Raw genomic sequence first — 21,240 nt, 5'->3', positions numbered from 1 at the left:
TTCCGTCTAACCCACCCGTCACCTTGACTGAATTACAGGTGGGTTCCACGGACAGCGGACTCGGACAACTTGGCTGGCAGGACCCCTGAAGGAGGGCGGTGGAAGCAATAGAGAGCGGAGGAGAGGCTAACAGTGATAGGTTGCCATGTTAAAAACCCATAAAGAATCACAGTTCTGTGCAGAGGGGGGACAGCAAGCACAAAGGCCCGGAGGTAGAAACAAGCAATGATGTTTATAAGCCCCAGGCTTGAAAAACATTTGTAATTATGTCAATATTGGTTACTTTAATTTGTACCCGGTACACACGGCAGATTTTTTTTAACCTTGGTAAATAATCACAAATCAGCTGTAGACCTCAACGGACTCTTCAGTTTCAACTCGTACATTTGTATAGACTTCAGCACAATCACCAATATCAGTACACTTTGAGTTGCAGTGTATTTCCTTAAAACTTTAAAAAACTTTATAAGTTTTTAGCATGGCAATCTGTCACTGTGATTGCAAAAAGGAAACAGACCAACCATGGTGTCTGGTTCAAGCCCTGGAGCATTTGATCCAAACCAATTGCAAGCATTTCTAATGATGGAGTATCTATTATTTTATGAGCCACAACCAATAAAATTCCTTTCTCTATATGTTAGTGGAACAAACCAGAACCACTGGGGCCAGTTTGAATTTATCCCCCACTCCCTGACCTCTAACTGGGCAGTGCTTTAGATTATTGAATGAGCTTTTGGATCAAAGATCTTTGCACTCCTTATGTTTGAATTTTTTGTTATTTCCCATCCATTTTAAGACAGCTATGGGGGGGAGGAGGGGAGGAGGGAGGCTTTCATCATATTAAAATGAAGCATTTGGGGAGAAGATAGAATTAAATTATGCTGCCCTTGCAGAAAAGGGTAAGTGAAAACAGCAAAAGTTGAAGATGCATTTCCAGGTGGTCTCATGCAACAGGAATAATGAGAGGTAGGCAACGGACAAATGAAGAACTGAAGCTCAGAGAAGTTGTCCAGGTTCTTACAGGCGCAGAAAGCCCCGACTTCAGATGCTTCTTGATTTACAATGGCATTGCATCATCAATTGAAAATATTGTAAGTCAGAGCACCACTTCGTTCTCCCAGCCTCCCCATGGAGTGTGGCTCTGTCCTGAGCTCCAGCCTGTCCCGCAGGGCCTGCGTGGTGTCTGTCTAGTGACTTCCTGGGTGTGGGGCTGTCTCACCTGCTGGGATCTGCGGCTGAGGTCTGTCCCTGCACCTTGGTTCCTCTGGATCCTTCCACCCTGAGGCTCAGAGCTGCTGTTGCCCTCATGGCTACAGCACAACTTGCACCCTTTGCCTCGACCGGACACAGGCCCCGAGGGCTGTGCTTTCTGGGTTGTGTTTCGGTATCTTCCTGTCCTGAAAGGCGGTGACATTTTTCTCAGCCGTCTTTGGCCCTGCTCTAAGAGTGCCTCTTCCTCTTCTTACCTGCTGCTTATGATCTGGTGTGTGACTTTTGCAACCAGATACAAACCTCATGGGATCTGGATGAGAGATTAAGTGTCTTTTCTGTCCTCTAAATAATGTGAATGGATATTTTGATAAACACTTTACAATTTCATCACTACTTGTTGTTGCTATTATTATTATTATTATTATTATTTGCTTGTCTTTCCATTTTCAACTGCTTCAAAGAGGTAAGTTGCTGACCAGATGAGTTTTTGATAGGGGAGTTGTTATCCTGGTTGTGAGGGAAAATTTTTGTTTCTTTTACATTTCGTCTGAAATTAAGTAGCTCAGGAGAATTCTTAAAGATATAAACAGTTTCTAGAAGAGTTTGTATAACTTTACTAAAGACATAAACTGGGTTAATAAACAGAAATCAGGAATCTAATCAACTGATTATGAGACTCCATTTCATAATTAGGTCATTTTTCTGTTCAAATTAGAACAGGGGCATGGTCCCTTGCAATCATGCAAATACCCTGAGGAAGAAAAACATCTATGCATACAAATCAGTCTTTTGCAACCCATAACAAAAGGCTTTATTGGGGTTCTCTTGAAAATAGCTTTGGATGGGCTGGTGAGTGGTGACTCAAACTGAAATCTCAGTGTCTAGGGAGGAGAAAGAGAGAGCCCAGCAAGTTTATAGAAGTGGGAAAACAGAGACTGGACAGACTGCTGATCACATCTTTCCTACATCACATACATGCCAGGGGCTCTTCCCCGGGTAGATATCCCTCATCTGGGGGTGAGGTAATGGAAGGGCAGATGACTCTCCCCTAAATGTTATGTGGCAACTTCCACAGGGGACCACTGGAGAAACCAATGGTCTGAGTATGAGTAGAATCTCTGATGGACACGGTACCATGAAGCAGGACGTGGGGATCTGTTTTGAAATCTGCGTCACATTACTAAATATTACAAAAAGGGAAGACCTCTGAGAGCAAAAGGGTAAGAGGCTGTACTTCTGAAACTTTTCATAGTTTTGTCTCTGTACAGATAGTTATCACAGAAAGAGATAAATGTTGATATGAGAGTAAAAAATAGTTACACAAATGAGGATTCAATTTATGATTATTATTTTCTTTGCTCTCATCTAGCACTCTTACACTTACAATATTCTCATTTATGATACTTTAGACATCTCTTACAAGTTGCAATACAAGCAGTGCTGAGCTGAGAATAAAGGTGTGAAGCATAGCACCCCTTCCCCAGTAGACTAGTAGAGTGGTATATAGCAACAAGACTGGAGATACAAACAGATTCCTGCAAAATATGACTTTGTGCATGTGATAATATTTACCATGTAACGTAGAATAGATGTCAGATGCTTAACATCTCACAGAACCCCATAGGACTGTGATACATAGATCTTATTATGCTTAAAGTTCAGTAACTTGACCAAGGGGCATGGACACAGCTATGAGAACCTGGGTCTCACTCACTGCAGGGATTATGCTGCCTTCTTAGAGCATAACAAATAAAAGACAATTTTGTAGGCCAGCTTACACAGCCCAAATTAAATGAAAATATCCAGTGAGAGTATCTACATTCCTCATGTGAATAATATGGCAATTTTTTCTGAGTTATCTATATTTCCTCAATTGGGTTGGGATGAATAGATCATTTCTAAATAAAACAGGAGAGCATAAAAAATGAAATGAATGGGCTCAATCCCAGTTGAAGCAAGAAGAGTAAAATACTTTTCCCTGCTTGAAAGAAAGCGATTCATCTCTTTGAGGTTCTATAAATGCCCTCTTTCAGAAAGTCATACCGCTCTGTCTAGAAGGGCATTTTACCTCTAAATGACGAGAGCTTTCATTTTGAGGAAGAACATCCTCTCACGCACTGACCCAAGTGAAGGGCGGCTCTGAGAACCAGCGGAGTCAGTGTTGGTGATGTGGGGGTGGGGGGACCTGGGGGGAGGCAGGGTGGTAGAACTGAGAGAAGAAACTGGCTCTGGATTTCATTTTGTTTGAAGAAAATTAAAGAAAGAAAAAGAACAATAGTAATCATGTGGGAAATAGCAGAGCTTGTAAGCTATCTGGCTCCACTGTAGGATTATGGGAACTGGGTAGAATTTTACCTGAAAGCATTTAATAATGGGTCATGCACAAAAGAAAAATAAACAATTTATATGTGTTCCTAGACATCTAATTTAGGAGGGTTGGAACTTAAGGAAAAGAGCTGAAATGATACTGAAAAAAGTAGGTGAGAGGTGAAGAGGGATGGTAGTTTGGGGAAAAGAGGAAAGTGGCTTCCTAAGTGGCTTACATGGACTTTCAAAAATGGGAAGTGACTGCTGGAGGAAGAGCAGGGTATCAAAGGCCATGTTCACTCCAGGAGAGGTTCTAGGAGCTGTGACTTCCATATGAAAATCTATGGTTCTAGCTCTCACTTTGGCCTACCTCCAGACAAATCGCAAGGGCGTGTTGTATATTTTCCTGTAGTGATTACACTGCACCTGAAACTCAGCTTGTTCATAAGGAGCTCAAGTTCCTCCTCCCAGAGCCTCTCCTCCTCGATTCCTGGGTCATTCTTCCCTGCTTCCTCTCTCCTCACCAAGATTCAATCAGTGACTAAGTCTTGTCATTTTGACTTTGAAAGTCTGTCCACTTCTTTCCGCTGCTGTTGGCTTAGTTAAGGACCCCATCTTTTCTCATTTGGATGATTGCAAGATCCTCCTCCTGAATCTGCCCTTAACATGCTCCATGTTTTAATTTCTCCCCCAGGAGAAAATCTCGAATAACTACATAACTCAGTCACAATATGAACATTAGACATTTCTCTGCTCACATTAATTGCCAAGAATGACTTCAGTCTTTCAAATGATAAAAAATAACCTAATAAGCATCTCACATTGGTCCTCTGAACATTTGGAGAGTTCTTGCCACTTTTTGAATGAGTCAGGCTGCAAGGATGATACCCATGTTTCCTTGGGTAAATGTCACAACGTTGGAGAAAGAAGGGGTCTTACATATGAACTATGGATGGGCTCATTTTTCAGAAATAGAAACTGAGGCTCAGTGATGGCAACCGATGTACAGGGCAGGGTGAGAGGCAGAGGCAGGGCCTGCTCAAACGCTGTCTTCTGATTCTTTGGGCTCATGCTCTTCCATGCCACACCATACCATGTCATGCCACTTCACACTGTGTCATACCACACCATGGCACGTTATGCCACCAACATAAATTGATCATTGCTCGAGTTCCAGGAAGGCTGGCTGGTACAGAGGATGGGTTGGGTGGCATCTCAGGGAAGCAAGGAATCCGGGAAGAAGGTCAAGAGCTATTATATCCTACTTGTAACCAGGATGATGGCAGTGGGGGCAGAGAGAAAGGAATGAATTTAAAAAGGAAAACATGACCACTCACTCCTCCAATGCTTTGTTTTATAGCACTCAGTGTTAGCCTCACTATCTGTCTCGTGTAAGGTTCAAGCAGCACTGTAGTGGAGAAAAAAAGAAAGTTTCTGTCCTAAGGTGGGACTCCAACAGCACATTTCCATAGCTCATGGCACCGAACAGGTCAGTAGTGGAGTCTTGAATGATACCACAAGGCAAATTAATTACCAACGTGCAACATTCTCTAAAAGGGCACAATTGAGTTAACAATACAAGGTACAATTTATAGAGGGCAAATGGCAGAAACTGTGCTAAGTGGTGTTTTTGTTTGTTTGTTTTTTGTTTTTTTGCCTTCAAATAAAAATGCCTTGACCGGTGCAGCCACAGTGGAAAACAGTATGGAGTTTCCTTAAGAAATTAAAAACGGAACTCCCATTTTACTCAGTCATCCCATTTCTAGGACTATATCCTAAGAAACCTGAAACACTCATCAGAAATTTTATTCTTTATTGTGAATTCTTTGCTTCTTGTGATTTTGTTGAGAAATAGTTTTCTTTTTTTCCTCCTGTGAAAAGTAGAGGTATATATGATCCTCAGCATTTAAAAAAATGTTTCTAATATTTCATATTGTAGAGATTTAGGAGGTGCAAGAAAGATGGTTGCATAGCATCTGTCTAAGGCAGTAGAATCTGTGAGTTTCTGAGATTTTATAAAATGTTTCCTTCTATATCTGCATCATTGTATTATAATAAAAAGATAAACACACACAAAAAAAGAAAATGCCTTAAGAGGTAAGTACTATCATGGACCCATTTTACAGATGAGGAAACGGAGGTTCAGAGAGTTTTAGCAGCTTGCCCAAAGTCACACAGCTAGTGAGTGGCGGAGTAAGATTTAAACTCAGTTCAATCATGATGCTCTACTACCTACTGAAAGGGACAGGGACAGACTTTGAGGTGCGGGGAGAGAAGCTACAAAACAATCCTTTTCCCCATCAATATATTACTCTCTCAGCTGAAGTGTCTTGGGAATGAAAGCCGCCCTGAATACTTAGACAAAGGACAGTTCGGGGTATGTCTCTCGGGATTAAATTTCTCCTTTAGGGCTAACTGTTTTTTCTGGGGGGTGGAGGGAGCTGTGTTACATTTTTTCTTTTTCATTCCCTTCCAGGAAGTTTTTATATTTGCACAGTTAAATAGGAACTCTGAATATTAGAAAGAATCAAGGAGGAAGCAGGCCTTGGCCAGAGAGCTCATCAACCCTCCATCCAGACAAAGGGAAAGGGGGCAGGGTAGAAGTCTCTAGAAAGAGCACCGTTAGGCTGGCTGATGGGTGGGGGTGTCCCACTGGATGGCCCCGAAGGCTGAGGGATGCCAGGGGCACCAAAGGCTCAGGGCACAGCCTGCATGGAGGTTGAATTTCCCCACCCTGAGCGAGAGCTGGAGAGTAAATGAAAATAGTCATCCCCAGGAGAAAAATACTTATTCATTTAATGGCGGAAACAAAATGCCATCTCTGTTGTGATAACAAAAGGTTTGACGTGCGTTCCTGTCGGTTCTCAGTACACTCGTGGGCTGGCTCTGGGTCAGATGGTGCAACCGTCCATGTAATCCCCTGGATGGAAAGAAATTAGGCTCCAAGCACCAAATGGACGCCCACAACATGATATCTGGTAAAACAAGCATATTCTTCCTCCCGCCCACCGCCCCCCCTCCTCCAAAACCTCCCCAAATGTTAGAGAAATAGAGAGAAATTCCAGTCATTTCTCATTACTGTGAAGGTCAGCCTGGCTGGGAAAATTGTTTCTGCTTTACAATTCCCCAAACTGTAGAAAGCAGTTAGACTTCTGGACAAAAACTAATGTTGCATTCAAAGGGAAAAGAGGCTGAGGCGGCATTGCTGCAGTAATAAGAGAATTTTTTACTCTTTCCACTTCCCTGTGAACCTAATCAACTGTGACATGAGAAAATATACTGGGCTCACCCAGCCAGAATCGGACTGCCACCTGAAAATGTCCTTAATATCCCACTGTTTGGGACTTTACAATGATCCTTCCGACATCAATTTTGTGCATGTACATCAAAATGCCATTAGAAATGCCCGCACACTCCCCTGGTCACAGGCCTGCCCTGGGCCTCCAATCGGCGTCTCCCAGCAAAGATTCCCCGGGATTGACGAATGGTTCCTTTCTGTGACTCATGTGAAAACATTTGCTTATATGGAAAGTTGTATCTTACCTCTAAGGTTCTCTAGGCTGACCTCTCTCTATAAAATAACTCTTGAAAATCATGGGGATACTAAGAATATGAGGGGATTTAAGAATCTACCCTCAACCGTTGATTACTATTCACTGAGTTATTGAGTTCCAAGGCTTTTCTTCAGACCCAGAGAGTGGTCAGCATCCTACCGTAGATTGGAGCTCAAAAAAAAAGTGAACCCACGTATGATTGTACAGCTGTCAGACACTGTGCTGCATGGGCCAGTGTAGGTGGACAGGCACACAATTGCTCTTCACTCTATTCTCCTCCCTGTCACACGTGCATGCGTGTTTCCTGGGCTCATACACAGACACATATACATGCATAAATACTGTGCTGCTGTTTTGACAAGTGCTTGGCATATAAAATGAAATTCGTGATGACATTTTATTATTTTGTCAGTTATGTGGAGTTGAACAAATCTGATGTGACTCTTCACAATGGCATTATCATCTGTTCCCTTTGCCCTAATATTTACAGGAAGTATTACAAATGTTTGACATATAAATTCAGCATTTGACTGACTTTAATAACCATGTGATCAATAAGAAGTGATATTTTTATAGTCCACGTTCAATATTTAAAGGGTCATGGATAGCAAATCTTCATCAAGGCAATAAGGCTAGATATTTTTATTTTTCAAAATCCATTATTTCATTTCTTTTTAAAAAATCTTCTATTTGAAATGAATAGAATTAAGAGTTAAGATCTAATAACATTGGCCACATTACAAAGGTGTGGGCATTATAGGGGCACAGCTATATAGATACATAAGCTTTAACAGTGGTTTGATGTGGGATATGGAGAAAAAAATTCAACATGATGAGCAGAGATAGAAACTGGATAGAAAAATCAATGAATGTAAGTCTGGGAGCTTATTCTTTATTCAATAAGGACACCATTTCCTAGCCTCTTTGTAAAATTATTGCGTCTCTAGTAAACTCACAGATAGCTAAGACCAGGTAGGCAAGTCTGTCTTTCTGAATAATTTCTGAAGGTAAGTACCAACATTTTTCCATATCCCTTTCTCCCCAGCCCCTGCTCCTCTGAGCTTATAGGGTCTTCAGAGTAAATGAAACAGGAATAATCCTGATGGCTGGGCTACAACATAAGACCAGGACTTTTGGTGCTTGGAGTACAAGAGTATGTCCCACATTTGAGTTGCTAGTAGGGCTAGTACTTTTATTTGCATTTTAAAAGGGAGCAAACAAGCATAGAAGAGCTAACCAAAGTGCCTAAGATCATGCAGCTACTAGGCAAGAGTCAGAACTCTAACCCATGCAGTTAGGCGTTAGCTTCCTCTCCTAACTGTACACGATACTTATTTTTAAGGGCATAACTATTATTATTATCATTAAAATATCATTCTGTAGCAAGGGCTGGCAAACTACCGTTCACAGACCATATCTGCCCCTCAGCTTGGTTTTTTATGGTTCATGAGCTAACATTTGCAATTTGCTTGATGAGGAGGACCACTGATTCTGAATCCCAGTTAAGTAAAATGTTATTCCCCTGTGATAGCTAGTGTTATGTGTCAGCTTGTCTAGATTACTTGCTCACACATTATTCTGGATGTTTCTATGTTTTTAGGTGAGAATTTACATTTAAATGGGTGGACTTTGAGTGAATAAGACTGCTCTCATTCAATCAAGTAATAGAACTAAAGGTTGACCCTCCCCTAAGGAAGAGGGAATTCTCTTGCCTGTAGGCTTTGAACTTTAACTGGGGAATTGGCTCTGCAGATTTTGGACTTGTCATCTTCCATAATCACATGAGCCAATTCATTAAAAGAAATATCTTTTTATATATAGTTAATATTTATTATATGTATCTTAATCAATGGATATATGTGCAGTAAATGTATTTTCTATATATCTTTATAGATAATATATAAAATACCCCCAAAAGAACTTAACTCTTCTCATTAGTTACCTGTATTACAAAAAGTTTTACTCAGTTACTATTACTATATTTTTAATTTCATCAGTAAAAATATGTATGGAAATTTACGTTCTTTTGTTATAGAAATACAAAAAGAATGTCTTCAATTTTGCCTCTCAACACTCAATGTCTAAAATATTTACTATTTGGGCCTTTACATGAGATCTTTGCCATCTCCTGCACTATAGCAATGAGCCTGTGGTGGAGATCCGAACTAGTTAGAACTAGTGGATCAATTGCTCACATTGATTGAGTGTTTGGCAAAAGGTGACTTCCGGTGTTAGGGAAAGCCACAGCACTGGCTCAAGGGTAAAACCTGTACAGGAGACATGATGACTGGTGAACTGCCTTTGAGTAGAGCAGTGAAGGTTGAAACAGGGCCTTTATGCTCTGTGACTAGGTTATTCTCAGGTTGAACTTGGAGAATCTCTCCCCAGAGTCTGGCTTCTTTTGCAACAGGAACGTCTTTGAACCTACCTAATTTCTTCCTTTTACCCACTACACAGGTTTATACTCGGCCAAGGAGAATTGTATTACCTCTGTCTTTCTGAAAATTCATATAATTTATGAGGAAGATAGAGTATTAGTCAGGATTCTACAGAAAAGTGGTACTAATAGGGTGTGTGTGTGTGTGTGTGTGTGTGTGTGTGTGTGTGTGTGTGTTTATCTTACAGAAAGAGAGAGACATTTATTTTAAGGGATTGGTTCATGAGAATACAGAAGCTGGCAAGTCCAAAATTTACAGGGTAGGTCAGCTGGCTGGAGATAGAAGAGCTCATGTTGAAGTTCAAGTTTGAAGGCTGTCTGTTAAAGAATTCCCTCTTGCTCAGGGGAAGTCAGCCTTTTGTTTTATTTAGGCCTTCCACTGATTGGATGTGGCCCACCCACATTATGGAAGGCAATCTGCTTTACTAAACTTCCACTGGTTTAAGTATAAATATCATGAAAAAATACTTTCACAGAAACACCCACAGGAATGTTTGGCCACATATGTGGACATGATGGCCCAGTCAAGTAGACACGTAAATTAATCATCACAGAGACTTATTTAGGTGGGAGGGTAATTGATGGGAGAGAGGGACATTTGACCAAGGCCATGGTACACACCTGCAGCAAAACAGAGAGATGCAACTGAATAGCTACTGCTGATGCAAATACCCAGGAGCACGCTTACTGTGGCCTCTGGCTCTTCTTGCCCTTCTACTTCTGCTAGAACTTTGGAGCCCTGCTTAAGGTCCACTGCCTCTGCAAATCCTCCCAGTCATTCCAGTCCTCATCTGACACCTCTTTGGGTCTCTGAGGGCACTTGCTATCTGCCCACACAGTGGTTTGATCCTTCATTACCTTCTCTTATATTGCATGTTATTCTTGCCTTCTGGGAACATCTTTATAATCTATATAGACAAAAATGGCCCAGAGTCCTCAGGAAGTAGCAATTATGTTCTCTTTCATATACATTGGGGAAATTCACACCCTGTGACTGTCCATCTCACCAATCTGTCAAATCTGTGTTATGCCTACTTCACCAGGATATTGGAGGATAATATAAGATAATGTTTGTGAAAGTACTTTGTAAACCACAAGGAATGATACAAATAGAAGATTTTTATTACTGTGATACTGTGGTTAAGAACACAGGGGATGGGAGTAAAATGCTTTTAAATTATTTTCATTTTAGAAGTTTTATAGTTATAGCACTAAAAGGTTTAACCCTTAGTTTTTCTGGGAAAACTCAGCTATCAACAGAAACTTATTTCTTTGAGGGTAATGGATATCAAAGATGTTCCTGTACTATCCTGATATTCTTCCATTATGTGTTTTTAAAAGTACATGCCTTCTCATATTTAAAAATTATGTTTATTTTCATGTAATGGGCACCTTACCTATTAGATAAATGGCTTCCCAGGTTCATTATACATTTGAATGTTTTAATTTAAAATTAAAGATTAAAATTTAAACACATCAGAATTTTCTGATTAATCGACGTCTTTATTTTTTTTGATAAATGACTTAAGTGTTTGGCATGAGTGAACAGGGACCAAAAACCTTCATGTGATTCTCAAAATATTGCCCCTCTCCTAGTCTCCACCTCTACCTTTGGGAGTGAAAATAAGTCCCAAAACTTGGTACTTTTGAAAAAATCCCCACGCCTGTGTCCTCTGAGCTCTCAAAACTCCCTTCATAGCATGTGTTGGAGGCCACTAGGAGGAAGTAAGTCATCTATCCTATGTCCTTATTTGTGTTTGTCACCTTTTGCCCCCACAGAAATCTGGTTCTCCCCTGAGAGTACTGTTTCCCTGAAGACTCCAGAGCTGGAGGCTGCTGTGTACTATTCCTGGAGTCTCTGGGCCTGGAGGCAGGGTAGTGTCCTGCTTGCTTCTCATTTGTGCTCTCAGGTCATGCACCCTCCGATCTCCTTGAAAACCCCAGCTTTGAAGCTCCTGTCCTCAGAATATACCACTTGCTACCCACTGTTGCAATAATCTATAGATGTCTAAGTATTACTCCACTTCATTCCTTGAAATTTTTGCTCCTGACTCTCTGTTACTCTCTGCGGAATCAAAACTGCTGTGTGTGTGAGTGTGTGTGAACACACATACAATTTTAATATTCTTCTGATACTCGGGCCTCTTAGTTGTTTGACTTGCTGCTCTCTAATGAGCATGCCCATCACCTTCCCTCAGCCATCTCTCTGAAGGTCACACTCTGGTATTGTCCAATAACCACATCTCTTTCATCAACTCAGTTACAAACGTCCCACTCTCTGGCCTCTCCTACCTATGTTTCTAGCTCATTCCTCTAGTACTTCAAACTCCAACAATTCTTTATCTCACTGGAATCCATAATCCATAAATCCTACCACCTTTCTACTATCCCTCACCTCCCTGTCTTGAGTCCTTTTTTCCTTACTCAGCTTAGATTTCATGGTCCAACTTTCTTTTTCTCTGTGCCTACACCCACACAGATGAACTTGACTGGAGAAAAACCTCATAACTGCTTAGTTGCCTCACTTTAAATACAGAACCATTAACCTCATGTAGACAGATGCTTGTTACCACCTAACAAGCCTATGACATTTCCCAGGTCAGTTCACTCTCCCACTCTCTAGAAAGACCATTTTACATCTTCTCATTTCTCTTCAGACCTCCAGGACCTCCTTGACCATTATTGCTCTCAGCTGTTGACCTTGATCCTTAGTTCACTGAGAAAGAAGAATCGATCAGAAAAGAACTTCTAGATTGTTTCATTGCTGTAAATACCCATCCACAACATCTATGTTTGTGTTTTACCTACGTATGTTTTGTTCTGATAGATGAGCACACTGAGCTCCTTTCTAAAGCAAACCTCCCACTAGCGCAATAGATCCTGTGCCTCGCCTATTCAAGAACATCCTGGATTTATTAAATCAAATTCCCCTATCCACAGCAGCTCTATGAACTGCACATAATACAAAGTTTCAGTTTTCATCTTATAAAACAAAGCAAAACAAAGCCTTATCTTAACCCCACACAGCAAAATACCTGGAAAGATCTTTCTTTCTTTCTTTCTTTCTTTCTTTCTTTCTTTCTTTCTTTCTTTCTTTCTTTCTTTCTTTCTTTCTTTCTCTTTCTCTTCTTATAAGACAAATTAGGGCTGAGTACAGCTGAACACAGGAAAATCACCACATACAAACAGAAAGTAAATTTTATAGTGAGGGCGTCATTAGATGAAAATCTTTTGTCCCTTGTGGTAAGCTGTTGGATTTTTGAGTTTTCTTCAGCCATGAGAAAACTCTAGACTCCCTACCCTTTGGACTACATGCCTATCTCAGGAATGCCTTATCTATGTTATTTAATCCTCAGGACAAATTGAGTGCACCATATAGTATTTCACAGTTGTAGAAAGTCTCCAAATGTTTGTATGTGACTTCAAAGTTTCTACTCTTTCTACTGTAAACTGGGTACCTGAAATTTAGAGAAATTGTTTACATTTAATGCTTTTTGTTGTTGTTTCAACAACTGTGTATGGCTTGTATCTCATCTCCAAGAATATATATAGTGTATTTGTTACAAAGTTTTCACTTAATACTAAGTAATACCAATTAACAAAATCCTAATTAATAGATAACTACATTGTGGGTGGTATATCTCAAAAGGGACACTTTCTCTTAGCTAACATTTCACATTTGAAAATGCAATTCTAAATAAGGATATTAACTACTCCCTTAAAAAGTACTTGAATACTTCAGTGCAAACAAATCTTGCACATAATATATAAAAATCCTCTGTTGCATCTGAAATCTGATAAATATTTATTGTCAATGCTGTTTGCTTTTAATCGGTTCAGGATATCATTTCTCCAGCTTCGCAGTAGTTAAATAAAAATGGCATTTACATTACAATATTGCTTGCCAACAATCTCATTTTCTGGTTTAGTCAGCAGTCCTTCATGCTTGATTAGTCTTTAATTATACAAATACCTACATATTAAAAAAAGTTTTCTTTTTTCCATACTTTGAGCATGTAATTATTTTCTCTTGCATTCAATAACCTTTAATTTTAGGATTAAGCAACTGATTCCTTTTAGTATGGATGGATCTTTTCAAGTGTTAAAGCAAATTTGGTTATTGTATTATGAGAAAAATTAACTTTGGGAAACCTTTCATCAATGCATTTGGTAGTACTCTGATCAGCTGTTACAGAAAGCATCAAGTATCCAAAAAATAAAACTTTATTCTCCTATTTTTTTCCTATTTATCTCTGTCTCTTTGGTCTAAGAATGTGATAATTTAAGCAATTAAAGCCTGCGATATACCTATTTTCTCATTTCCATAAATTGGGGCTGAGAGCAGATGCTTTACATTAAAAATATTTCAGTACAAAGGCTGTTTATAGTTTTGGGAGGAAACCCCACAAACTATGAACATTTGTAATTTTTCTATAATAAATCCACAGAATGTTCAAAAGTATAGGAGCATTTTATTGAGTGAGATAATGTTTCTCTCAACATATCAGCCTAACATGAGGCCAAATAGCAATGAGACGTAGAAGTGGTACCTTGCTTTTCAAAACTAACAGTGGAGATGGGGAAATCCTTCATATACAGTCTGACACAGTGTTGGACGCTTATTCCTTATTAGTTTCCTTCTCTATCCTTGGCTACTAAATCTAGAAAAAACAACACCACCCATTTCCTTGTGGGAGTCATCTGAAAGAGAAAATTAATTTGAGAACATCACAGCATGCAATTAAGCCACATTTATTATGTAACATGTTCTAGGCTCTGTGTTAGGTTTGAAGGACATAGAGGTGAGCGACTCACCATGCACTAAACCAAGCCTATGTAGTAAGACAGTCTGTGTTTAAAGTGCACCAAGGAGTTTGTTTGTTTGTTTGTTTGTTTTTGTGATTTGTTTTTAACTTTCCTCCATCCACAGTTTAATTCAGCTGGAGATAAAGTGTCTTCCTCTCAAACCCAGTTTTTATACAGATGCCTAACCTTTTTTGTTGTTCTACTTTCAGGGCTGAGCTCAGAATCTGAGTTTTTCCAGGACCACCAAGCTCTTCTGGCCCAACATCTCTCACTACAAGAGAACCAGTAAAGTGGTTACTGATTCTCCCTGAGGGTCATCTCAGCAGCTCACCAGACAGCACAACCTGTCTTTGCACACATCTTGCAGGAAGCTCGAGAGTTTGTACCCACTGGACCTAGTTCTACCACTGTAGGTAATTTATTGTTGTTGGGATACAGCATAAGACCAAGTCCCTGTGATTATGAAATTTACATTCTACTTGGAAGAAAATAAATAAATAAGCAAATCGGTGTCAGGTAGTGATAAGCCCTCTGAAGGATAATGGAGAAAAGGAAGAAGAAGGGTGATGGCCCTAGCTGGTTTGGCTGAGTGGATAGAGTGTTGGCTTGTGGACTCAAGGGTCCTGGGTTCGATTCTAGTCAAGGGCATATGCTGGGGTTGCGAGCTTGATCCCCAGTAGGGGGGCATTCAGGAGGCAGTCAATCAATGGTTCTCTCTCATCATTGATGTTTCTATCTCTCCCTCTCCCTTCCTCTCTGAAATCAATAAAAATATATTTTAAAAAAAGAAAGGTGATGAAACAGAGATACCATATATACAATTTTTACGTAAGATGGTAAGGTAAGGATTCTTGGATGAAGCAAAAGTTAAGCTAAGACCTGAATAAATGAAGTGAGGGAACAAGCTAGATATCTAAGGGACATGTTTCCAAGCAGAGGAGACAGTAAGCACAAAGGCCTTAGTATAGAAAGTCAAACGTTGACATAGTCTAAACTTATATAATTCAAGCTTCTTGGCCCCTAAGGCTCCTCTCCAAATTCTTCTGGATGTTTCTCTGGTATTTACCTCCAGAGAGGTAAATATCTATAATAATAAAAGGGTAATATGCTAATTAGACTGGACATCTTCTGGATGTCATTCCAGATGTTTTTCCTGACAAAGCCAGGGCCGGCGGGAAGCCAGCCCAGGTCCTGGGTGCTGGAGGAAAGCCAGTGCCAGCAGCTGGGGAAGGAAGGCCTACTCTTGCATGAATTTTTGTGCATCGGGCCTCTAGTATATAGTAGTATATATATGGAGAGAGAGAGAGAGAGAGAGAGAGAGAGAGAGAGAGAGAGAGAGAAACATTGATGTGAGGGAGAATCATTGATTGCTTGCCTCCTGTATATGCCCTGACTGGGAATTGAGCCCACGACCTTTTGGTACACAGGATGATGCTCCAACCAACTGGCCACCTGGCCAGGGCTAGTCTTCCTTTATTATAAAAAGTTTTTGTTCTTACCAAAGTCAATTATTGCTTTCCTGTTTGTTTGCTTAGTGTTCTTTGTTTCTGTCCATAATTCTCTCCAAAGTCATCACAAGAAAGGCAAAGTTTCTGTTTTCCATAAGGCCAACCATACCAAGCATTCTTAGTTTCTCTCCTGCTCCCTTCCTCCCCCTCCCCCTCCCCCAAGGGACATCCCTCCTGAAGTCCTCCACACTTTTGCCCCAAGATGGACTGGTGGCTTTCTAAGTCCATTGTGTAGCTGTCAGCCTGGGACTTCTTTTTTCTCCTTTCCTCTGGTTAACCTCCGATCTTCCTCTTTTTGTTGTGGTGGAACACTTCCTCCAGTAGAGTTGAAGGATACATGACAGATAGATTTGAGATAAATCTTCCAGAGACTCTGCATCTGACTCTAGTTTACACTCACATTTGGTAGATAGCTGGGCAGTATATAAAGTACAAGTTGAAATGATTTTCCTTCAGAATTTTTAAGGGTTCAAGTTTTGCTATGGAAACCCAATGCTATTCTGATTCTTGATTCCTTGTATTTTACCTATGCCCACCCCATTCCCTCTGGAATTGTTCACAATGATGTGTTCGAGGTGGGTCTTTTTTTCCTTTATTAGTTTTGCATTCAGTGACACTTTCAATGAGGTAACAGATTTTGAATCTGGGAAATTTTCTTGAATTAATTCTTTGGTGAGGTCATCTGTCTTTTTCTTTCTGTTCTATTAGTTAGAAGTTGGACTTTCTGGATTGATCTGCTATTCTCTCCTGTTTTACTTGTTCTCTGTTGACCTTTTGTTTTACATTCTGAGGGATTTTCTTTACTTTGTTGTTCTAAACCTTCTATTGAACTTTTATCTCAGCTATAATGAAGTATTTTAACTGTTATCTAAACATTCTTCAAATTGTTTTTTAAATGCTCCTCGTATATAGCACCCACTAATGTGTTCTGAAGATGCAATGTCTTCTCTATGGATATTCTATAGGATATTAATTTTTAGGGTTTTGGTTGTTAATCCTCACCCGAGGATATTTTTTTCCCATTGATTCTTAGAGAGAGTGGAAGGGAGGGAGAAAAGGGAGAGAGAGAGAAACATAGATATGAAAGAGACACATCAATTGGTTGCCTCTCACACTTGCTCCAGGGTAGGGGATTGAACCAGCAACTGAGGTATATGCCCTTGACCGGAAATTGAACCCATGACCCTACAGTGCTCAAGCCAAAGCTCTAACCACTGAGAAACAATGGCCAGGGCAATTTTTAGGTTTTAATGAAGTTTTTTGCCCTCCTGTGTTGTCCCTGTTTCCTGTGAATTCCTTTTATTCTCCAGTTTATTTTGGTTTCTGATTTCAACAAAGGCATTCCTTAAATATCTAGTCCTTCTTTGTTGTTATCCTATACTAGAGGCCTGGTACATGAAATTCGTGCAGGGGGGGTGTCCCTCAGCCCAGCCTGCACCCTCTTCAATCTGGGACCCCTCTCACAATCCAGGACTGCTGGCTTCCAACTGCTCACCTGCCTGCCTTCCTGATTGCCCCTAACTGCTTCTATCTGCCAGCCTGATCATCCCCTAACCACTCCCCTGCCAGCCTGATTGATGTCTAACTTCTCCCTTGCCAGCCTGTTTACCCCTAACTGTCCTCCCCTTTAGACCTGGTCACTCCTAACTGCCCTCCCCTATAGGCCTGGTCAACCCTAACTGCCCTCTCCTGCAGGCCTGGTCCCCCCAACTGCTCTCCCCTGCAGGCCTGGGTCCCCCCCAACTTCCCTTCCCTGCAGGCCTGGTCTCCCCCAACTGCCCTCCTCTGCCAGCCTGGTCACCCCTAACTGCCCTCCCCTGCAGACTTGATCGCCCCCAACTGACCTCCCTTGCAGGCCTGGTCCCTCCCAACACCCCTCCCCTACTGGCCATCTTGTGGTGGCCATCTTGTGTCCACATGGGGGCAGGATCTTTGACCACATGGGGGCAGCCATCTTGTGTGTTGGAGTGATGGTCAATCTGCATATTACTCTTTTATTAGATAGGATAGAGGCCTAGTGCACAGGTGGGGGCCAGCTGGTTTGCCTGAAGGGTGTCCCAGATCAGGGTGGGGGTTCCCTTGGGGCGTGGGGTGGCCTTGGCGAGGGGCCTGTGGTGGTTTGAAGGCCAGCCACGCCCCCTGATGACCCAAGCGGAGGCCCTGGTATCTGGGGTTTATTTATCTTCTATAATGGAAACTTTGTAGCCTTAAGCGGAGGCCTGAGCCAACCAGGGTGTGCGGAAAGCTTGGCTTCCTCCATTGCCGGGGGCAACCTTAGCCTCCTGCTCTTTCCAGCTCAGTGGCTGCCGCCATTTCTGTTTGGATTTATGTATCTTCTATCATTGAAACTTTGTAGCCTTGAGTGGAGGCCCAGGCCAGCAAGGGCAGGTGGAAAGCTTGGCTTCCTCCATTGCCGGGGAAACCCAAGCCTCCTGCCTGCTCTCTGTGGCCGTAGCCATCATGGTTGGGTTTATTTGCATATTTGCTCCTGATTGGCTGGTGGCATGGCTGGTGGGTGTAGCGGAGTGATGGTTAATTTGCATACTACTCTTTTATTAGATAGGATAATAAAGAGGTGACATGCAAATTGACCCTCACTCCATCATGCCATCACAAGATGGCAGCACCCACAGCTGAGGTAGGGTTCATGTAACACAAAATGGCTGTGCCCACAGGGGAGGCAGGTTTCCCATAATGAGCTGTAATGAGCAGGGCCGGGGTGGGGGACCTCAGGCTGCACCCCTCTGCCCCAGGGCACCTGAGGCTGTGCCTCCCACCTGGCAGGGCTTGATGGGGGTGGGGTTGGCTGGGTCTGGGTCTCACGCCCTTTCAAGGTACATGCAGGTGGGCAGGGACTTGACTCTGGGTCCCATGGCATGCCCCAGACTCTGACAAGAGGAAGATTTTCATATACATTTTACTAATTTTCTTTCATCTCTGACACTTCTATTATAGAGAAAGGGCAAATAACAATATTAAAATATTTCCTCTAATTAATTCCCTTTTAATGGGCACGAATTTTGTGCACCAGGCCACTAGTTTTATATATAAGAATAAGGAAGTGATCTGACTATGTTGTTGGAGACCCCAAATATCAATAAATGAGTCTTTCCTCTCTAATTAGCTGGGGAATTTCTTCAGACAAGAATCCCACAACTACCTGGGGGTGGTGATGAGGTGGGGAGGTAGGAGGATGCTTGCTTACTTGAATACCTGTATATATAATCTGAGTGTCCCAGTGAGGGCAGGCCTAATCATTTAGGATGTAAACTTGCCCTCCATGCCATGGTCATTAGTAAGGAACTCTCCCCAGCATATAGCTATACCTGATGTCTCCAGGTGTAGAGTTTCTCATTCAATTTCTCATGTATACAGCTGCTGGAGAGAGAGCTGAAGATCTAACTATTCAATTTGCTGTCACTAACCTATCCCCCTACTTTCAACAACATGCCTTCCCCTTCTCATTTTCTATAGCAGCTGGTGTCTCCAACCCCCACAATTTTTGGGGTTCCAATGTTGCCTTACTTTTCATTGTGTCCCTCTCTCTGGCCCTTGGTATTTAGTTTTTTCAGCTTGGTTAATTCCTCTACCTGCTTTTCCAAATGTTTGTTGACATTACTTTTCTGCTGTTGTCTTGTCTCCACTTAAAAAAATTTCTCTTGATGTCATTTTAGTGGGGTTCTAGGAGGATGTAGAAATAAACACACTTACCCAATCTACCTTATTTAATAGAAAGTCCTCCCATTTTTTTTCTTTTTGAGAATTGAAAATACATTTCCTAATTTTAGTTTTATATTAGCATCTCCACTCTTTAATTCCTCAGATATTAACAATCATCTTCCGTTATTTAATCTTTCAGTTGAAAACCCTCACGTCTTACATATACTGTATCTGAACCCATTAACCATTTTTGTGTGTGTATTGCCCCTGAGCCTTAACTAACCTATCTTGAACTAATAAATTGTTTATAATTCTATAGAGCAGGAGTTCTTAAATCTTTTTGATCATCAAAATTGCTGGCTTTACACTAGGGATCCTGATTTTGTAGTTCTGGCTTGAATAAAGGAAATCTATATTATGAGAGAATCCCCACGTGATTAAAACATTTTCTTTAATTTTTTCTATGGAAAATAGTGAACAGATATAAAAGAAGACACAATACTATAATTAACTCCCATGAAACCATCACTCAGCTTCAGTAATTGTCAACTCATGCCAATCTCCTTTCATCTGTACCCCATCCAACCCACCCCACTCATATTATTTTTCCCCTCCCATAGATATCATTTTAGAAAAATTCCAGACATCTGATCATTTTATTTGTATTTCAGTATGTACCTTCTATAATACTCTTAAAAAAACAACAACTACATACCACTATTGCTCCTAATATTATAGCCCCTTAATATCATCTAATATCTAGTCAGTGGTCACATTCCCAATTGTCTCATAAATTTCATACTCTTTTTATTTTTTTTAAATTTTAGAGAGGAAGAGAGAGGGAGAGAGAGATAGAAACATCAATGATGAGCGAGAATCATTGATCGGCTGCCTCCTGCACACCCCACACTGGGGATCGAACCCACAACCCGAGCATGTGCCCTGACTGACAATCGAACCGTGACCTCCTGGTTCATAGGTTAATGCTCAACCCCTGAGTCATATTGGTTGGGCCATACTCTTTCTTTTTTACAGTTTGCTTGAACTGTAATCTAAATAAGGTCCACATAATGAGATTGGGTACTGGGTCTTTGATCTATAGGTTCACATCCTTCAGCCCTTCTCCTTTGTCTCCTTCTCCCTTTCCCTCTATCTTATAATTTATTTGTTGAAGAAATCTCCCATTACAGTTTAATGTGTGGCCATCCTGGCAATCATGACTGCTCGGAAGCACCCTCTGGGCCAACCTAGGAGAGAGGCTGGAGCTCCCACCTTGTGTATGAAACCTTCGTCCCCTTCCCCTCATGTCACCTGGAAACCTTTTAATAACATTGCATTTTTGACTCTTGTTCACCCTGAGATTTAAAAACATCATTAATTCTACTCGTGTGTGTGTGTGTGTATGTGTGTGTGTGTGTGTGTGTGTGTGTGTGTGTGTATGTGATATCTTTCCCTCTCCTTACTGAACTTTTTTTTTTTTTTTTTTGGTAAGGGATCCTCTCCATTCTAAATTATAATTCTGCTAGCATGGTATTGGTCACCTCAGCCAGGTTCCTAGAAATATTCCTGTCAGGTTTTTCCAAATGATTTGGAAGAAGGGGATGTCTCTTGTTGCCCTTCATCCAAGGATTTTCTTGTCTCAAGTAGAATCACATTTTGAAAAATGATTAGTTACGTTGTCCAGTAGAGGGAATACAATATATTTATAATTATTACTATTTCCATCTTTTCAGTATATTAAGAGGAAATGCAAATG

General features: G+C 41.0%; 1 protein-coding gene across 3 annotated transcripts in view; it reads right to left on the bottom strand.

Moving 5' to 3' along the window:
* POU6F2 (POU class 6 homeobox 2) overlaps positions 1 to 21,240 on the bottom strand; it is a 427,905-nt gene that overhangs the window by 76,965 nt on the left and 329,700 nt on the right. The gene's annotated exons all lie outside the window — the stretch shown is intronic.

The sequence above is a fragment of the Eptesicus fuscus genome, chromosome 14 (assembly GCF_027574615.1).
Source record: "Eptesicus fuscus isolate TK198812 chromosome 14, DD_ASM_mEF_20220401, whole genome shotgun sequence".
In the NCBI taxonomy this organism is placed as follows: domain Eukaryota; kingdom Metazoa; phylum Chordata; class Mammalia; order Chiroptera; family Vespertilionidae; genus Eptesicus; species Eptesicus fuscus.
The sequence above is the reverse complement of the archived record's forward strand: the minus strand, read 5'-3'. Positions and strand labels throughout refer to the sequence as shown.